The sequence below is a fragment of the Xyrauchen texanus genome, chromosome 8, assembly GCF_025860055.1.
Source record: "Xyrauchen texanus isolate HMW12.3.18 chromosome 8, RBS_HiC_50CHRs, whole genome shotgun sequence".
Lineage (NCBI taxonomy): Eukaryota > Metazoa > Chordata > Actinopteri > Cypriniformes > Catostomidae > Xyrauchen > Xyrauchen texanus.
Genome location: NC_068283.1, coordinates 39,526,339 through 39,532,893, shown reverse-complemented (window position 1 = coordinate 39,532,893; position 6,555 = coordinate 39,526,339).

Below are 6,555 nucleotides of genomic sequence, written 5' to 3'. Positions count from 1 at the left end.
ACTATTTCACTATGCCTGAGTTATTTGTATTGATGTCTGGTGTGAAATCGCTGGGTTATGACCAAGGGTGAGGCTAGCCCCTTTTTAGGGGTGCTAAAACTTGAGTAAGATTGTTATTCTAAAATTTGTTCGTCTTTTGACCAGGTTAAAAAATAATGTCCAAAACACACTCCGTAGTTTGTGGTTTTAAAATGTATGTGTTAAGGATGACAATGAAAACACCCCCCCCTTAGCAAATGGTGTCATCCTCTTCTCTGTACCAGCACTGCTCAGCACGACCGTCATCTGCGCGACACACACGCAGAGTGAGAACCCGTTATGTAGTGTTGTGAATCAACTAAGTTGCTCCAAAGCTGTGTCTCACACTTTTACCTAGAGTTGTTCCGATTCTGAAACCATATCGGTGAGTCAGTATCCTGAATCACCATGGTACACCTATAAAGTGTTTATTTTCTGACTATTTTAGTCCAGCGGGCCGCCGCCGCTGTGGAGTAGCACAGGATCTGGGTGACTCGTCCATAGTCATAAACGGAGAGAAGTAGCGCCGGATACAATGTTCTTCCACAAGATGCATGCAGTTCTGTTTATTAACTGCTAGAGCGTGAAACAATAACAGCAGCGCGACAAAGTTTATCGTTAATTTGATACTCATTTTAACAATCGGGAGTCATGTAAACATGAAGCCCTGGTGTTTGGATCAGAGTGAAAACAAACATATCACTGTATACCACCAGTATGTGTGAAAACACTCACTGTGGCTTTTTAAATGAATTGTTATTCATTCCTAGATTTATATCTGTTATTTTTCAGTTGTGGCTGACTATCAAACTAGACAATAGCAAGTTTTATGTTTTTCTTTTGCTGTATTTATTCATTCCTCACACACAGAGGATTTAACCTGAACCAGGCTGAACTCCTAGCATTTCTCTCTCTCTCTCTGTGTCCTGCCAGTGAGCAATGGACATACAACAGTTCTTTAAAAGACAGATTCAGATGAGAGACTAGGGACAGTCCATAATGACCTCTGTATTGTTTTTTTTGTCTTTTGTTCTTCTGAAAAGTGTTAAGCTAAAGTAACAGATAATGCAAACCAGCTATCTGTTGTTGTATCAAATTACTTATCTAGACAATGGTCCCCTGCTTTTTTTTATTTATTTCAAACCCACAATGGAGAATACAGCCTCTCTTGTGAAAGGAATTTGTGATTTAAAGTTTCTAAGCCCAATAATAATAATAATAAAGACATTTAAAATGACATTCATCTGTGTGCCTTTTGATCATATCCTTAGAATCTGTAAATGGTCTCTGTAACATTTTTGTGACATGACTAGAAAATCACTTGCCATTAAATCAAATACAGTTGAAAGCTATTTGGTTCGTTAAATGAAGCTTAACATTGTCTTTGGCTGCGTCTCGTTTCAAAGACTGTGCTAGGTAGGACGCGTCCTTTGAAGGCTGCAGTATACCGAGCGTCTTCCTTTAAACAAGCCTTGTTAAAACGAGGCGGTCTTTGTAGCACAAACTGAAACGGAACATAACATTGTTGCTATGACAGCACGCCACTCTTTAACAGGCGAGAGCACTATGAGTGAAAAGGTAACAAAGTCCCTCTGAAAGGGAATGTATGAGATACATTTTAGGAGAGTTATAATGATGTAAAGAGAAAAGTAAATAGATTTTACAGGTTTACTTTTAGTCCAATACTTTATTTTATTTATATATTAATATAATTATACCTATTATATACTCTGCACCCATCTACTGAGGTACTGCAACTTGGGAATTAACATTCCTTGCGTTTGATCATATTGTAATCATATTTACAGGTAAATTGACGTCATTTTTTTAGACATTTCTGTTGAAGCAAAGAATTGTGGGTTGTGAGTGCCCATGAAGGATACACCTCATTTATCCTCCGAATTCCCTTGAAAGAAAGTCACATTTGAAGGCTTTAGTCCTAGTCGCTTTTCTGAAATGAGAAAGCCTCGATGACATATGTGGCCGACAGTATGCAGTAGACTGGCATTTCTTAAGGTCAATATTAGGTAAAAAATGGCAAAAAAGAAACCGTTTTTCCCTAGAAACTCGTCAGTCAATCATTGTTTTGAGGAATGATGTCTATACAATGCTTGAAATTGATTGGTCTCTTGGTCATCCGCCTGATCTGCTCTGTTCCACTTGGTCTCCTGGTCGTCCAACTAATCTGCTCTGGTCTCTTGGTCGTCCAACTAATCTGCTCTGGTCTCTTGGCCGTCCGCCTGATCTGCTCTGGTCTCTTTGGTCTCTTGGTCGTCCGCTTGATCTGCTCTGGTCTCTTTGGTCTCTTGGTCATCTTCCTGATCTGCTCTGGTCTCTTTGGTCTCTTGGCTGTCCGCTTGATCTGTTCTAGTCTCTTTGGTCCCTTGGCCATCTGCCTGATCTGCTCTGGTCTCTTAGTCATCCGTCTGATCTGCTCTGGTCTCTTTGGTCTCTTGGTCGTCGGCCTGATCTGCTCTAGTCCACTTGGTCTCTTGGCTGTCCGCTTGATCTGCTCTGGTCTCTTTGGTCTCTTGGCCGTCCGCTTGATCTGCTCTGGTGTCTTTGGTCTCTTGGTCGTCCGTTTGATCTGCTCTGGTCTCTTTGGTCTCTTGGCCGTCCGCTTGATCTGCTCTGGTGTCTTTGGTCTCTTGGTCATCCGCATGATCTGCTCTGGTCTCTTTGGTCTCTTGGCCGTCCGCTTGATCTGCTCTGGTCTCTTTGTCTCTTGGTCATTTGCCTGATCTGCTCTGGTCTCTTTGGTCTCTTGGCTGTCCGCTTGATCTGTTCTAGTCTCTTTTGTCTCTTGGCCGTCCGCCTGATCTGCTCTGGTCTCTTTGGTCTCTTGGTCGTCCGCTTGATCTGCTCTGGTCTCTTTGGTCTCTTGGTCATCTGCCTGATCTGCTCTGGTCTCTTGGCCGTCCGCCTGATCTGCTCTGGTCTCTTTGGTCTCTTGGTTGTCCGTCTGATCTGCTATGGTCTCTTTGGTCTCTTGGTCGTCTGCCTGATCTGCTCTGGTGTCTTTGGTCTCTTGGCCGTCCGCTTGATCGAATGGTCTTTTGGCCATCTGCTTGATCTGCTCTGGTCCCATTGGTCTCCTGGCCCTCTGCCGGATCTGCTCTGGTAGATTCGAATGGCATAGTTAGAGAAGCTATCTGTTCTTTACATTGTTTCCTTGTCATATCTGGGGGGAAACATGTGGTACCGCAGTGACCTACATGAAACATATGAGAATACACAGCAATGTCTCAAATATTGTATTTCAGCCTGATTGTCACATATTCCCTGTTGTCTTTTGGTTTTGTGCTTTTATGATGAAATTCCTGTTTAGTTCCCACTTTCCTGTTTGCTTTGTAGCCCTTTTGTAGTTTTATTTCATGATTGGTTCTCCCTGATTATTTCCCCAGGTGTTCCTTATTTTCCCTTGTCTATTTAAGTCCTTGTTTTCCCTTGTTGTTTGCCAGTCTTTGCATGTTTTGTCTGTGCTTGGTTCCCTGTGTTTTGCCTTTCTTTTTATTCTGAGTAGGTTTTTTTTATTTTTCAATTTAATAAAGCTGCATTTAGATCCTCCTGCCTCGTCACACTGATCTTCCTACTGAGGAAACGGATGCCTCTGTTGGAATTAAATGTCAGAAGCTGGAGCATATCTACCTTCGAGAAGGAGCAAAGGGAGCTGAGAAAGCTGAGGTAAAACAACTGATGGAGGCAACGATGCCAAATAAATGGTGTGCCAGCACCTTCTGTTGCAGAGTTAAAGGAAAAGTGGCCATACCTCTTATTTCAGAAAGGCCTATTCGCACATTTTTATTTTTTCACTGACATCGATGTTCTGCGTGCAATTTAACTTTCTATGGAGGAGTGTGGAAAGGGAGAGTATCTTGCATGTTATCCAGAGAGCAGTTAATACATCAGGCTATAGATTGCCACTGCGGATATTTTCACAGAACTATTCATTTACATTTTAGTAAAATTTAATTACTACTTATTGGGTGAAACTATGTTACTGATCATTTTAGATGCCTCTATTAGTTAGAGGTAAATTAGCAGTCTGTCCAAATACATTTCAGGACGACATTGTTTTTTGTTTTGTTTTTTCTAATCACTTACAAAATGAATCTCCATTGACTGATGTGTTATAGAGAAAGCCATTAAAATGGCTGTGTTAGAGCTAGTCAATGTGATTTTTCCACATGTTGAGAGGCAGTTTTAGATTACCAGAATATTCTGTGCAAAATCATAATAAAAGAGCTAAATGTTAAAGGCTCTTTTAAGAGAAATGATTGTCTCACACAATTAGTATATGCTCATAAATAAATAAAAAAGACTTTATAAGGGTTCTATGTTCCCTGGGTCATAGAACCCTTATAAAGTTGGGAATGGCTGTGGGGCGGCTGCAGCTCAGGTGGTAGAGTGGATTGTCCACTAATTGCAGGGTTGGTGGTTCAAGTCCCGGCCCACAGAACTCCACATGCCAAAGTGACACTGAATCCCAAGTTGTGCCTAATGTCGTGTGCGCGTGTGGTTAAATTGAAAAAAATAAAATAAAAGCCCTATATAAGTGCAGACCATTTACCATCTCTAAGTTCCCCATTTCAATATTCTGTTACCACACATTAACCCTCCTGTTGTGTTCGGGTCAAATTTGTTTCAAGTTAAAATATTTCATAAATATCATATATATATATATATATATATATATATATATATATATATATATATATATTAACCCTATAGATCTGGGGACAATCAGGACACTGGGATCATCAGAATTACTCTATATGGAAACACCATTGTAGAGTTTTTTTTAAAAGCAAACCTACCAACTCAGAAGTCAAACCTTTCCAAAAATGAAGCCATTGATTCATCACACCACATTCAACTCCTAATGGGTCACTTTTGTGGAGAAGCAAGAAGGACTAATTCAAAGTTTGGCTTCATATTAATTCTGTTTGTTTGAATATGTATGAATACCTGTATAACATGGTTCACATAAAAATTATCGATCTCTCATCATTTACTCGCCCTTATGTTGTCTCAGTCGTATGACTTTCTTCTGCGGAACACAAAAGATGATATATTAATGGAGAAATTATATCTGTTTGTGCATAAAATGCAAGTGAATGGGGACCAAACATTCAAGCTCCAAAAAGGACATCAAGGCACCATTAAGGTAATTGAATAAATGTCTTCTAAAGCAATCCAATTGGTTTTGGGTGAGAACAGACCAAATGTAACTTCTTTTCACTGTACAGACAGAAATTGGCAGTCTCCTTGGCAAACATGAATACGAGCTTGATCACAAGTGCTAGGAAGTGTTATCAAGCTTGAATTAATTATTGTGCCTAGAGACTGCAATGGCAAGATGTACAGTCGAAAGTGTTTTACTGTTTGGTCTGTTCTCACCCAAAACCAATTGAATCGCTTTAAAAACTGGTTAAACCACTTGACTCATATGAATTACTTTTATCCTCCATTTATCTCCATTTTGGTGTTTGAAATTTTGGTCCTTATTCTCTTGTGCATTGTATGGACAAACAGACATTACATCTCCATCAAAATATCATCTTTTGTGGCACACGTGATTAAATCAACATAAGGGTGAATAAATGATGAGACCATATGAGATTATAACAGGCCTATTGACTCTGTACAATATTAGCAGTAGCACATTTTTTTCTTTTTTCATAAATGGTTATCTTTTCGAATGGATGTCTGCCACTCCTGCTGACCTTGAGAAGATGGGTAACTGCCTGTGACTCCTCGTTTGATTCTGCTTGTTAAGTATATCATATTAGATATGTCTGCAATTTGTTTCACTAAAACAAAGCTCACAGTCTGACGCATGTTTTTATTATCAGGAAAAGATCCACCTTTATGTGCCTCATACTAGAGCTGTCTTTGAATTGTCTGTTTTCAGTTGTCATCATGTACTCACAGGCATGTTGTTACAAACCCATATAACCTCCTGTCTAGGGACTGGCTCTGTCCGTTATCGTTCAATATTATTTTGAAAAAAGATGCAATGAAAGTGAATGGTAACTGATGCTGTCAGTCCCTAATATTCTACCTACATTTCCTTTTGCGGTCCACTGAAGAAATGCAGATTTGGAGCAACCCAAGGGTGAGCAAATGATGACAATTTTCATTTTTGGGTGTACTGTTCCTTTGAGTGTCAGATCACATGATGTGTTTTCAATGGGAGTGTGTTCAGTAATTTTCTTTGCAGAAATATTGTGGATTCTGTTACCTTGGAAGACATAGCATTGTGTGACATTGTTAGGGCTGGCATCATTTTTTCACTGCCTTTTGTACACCCAGCTGTCCTGAGAACATAGATTAAACACTAATCTATCCATTCCTTTAAGGTCCAGGGGATATTCCGGGGCAATGGATGAAACGACAGAAGATCAGACTGGAAGGCCGAATAATCTAGACTTGTTGCATTGGTTTTTTTTTTTTGTATTACATCTTTAATTTGCAGTACCAAGAGGAAGCAGCATCCATATGGAATTCCTTCAGTGCTAACAAGCTTGCACTTAT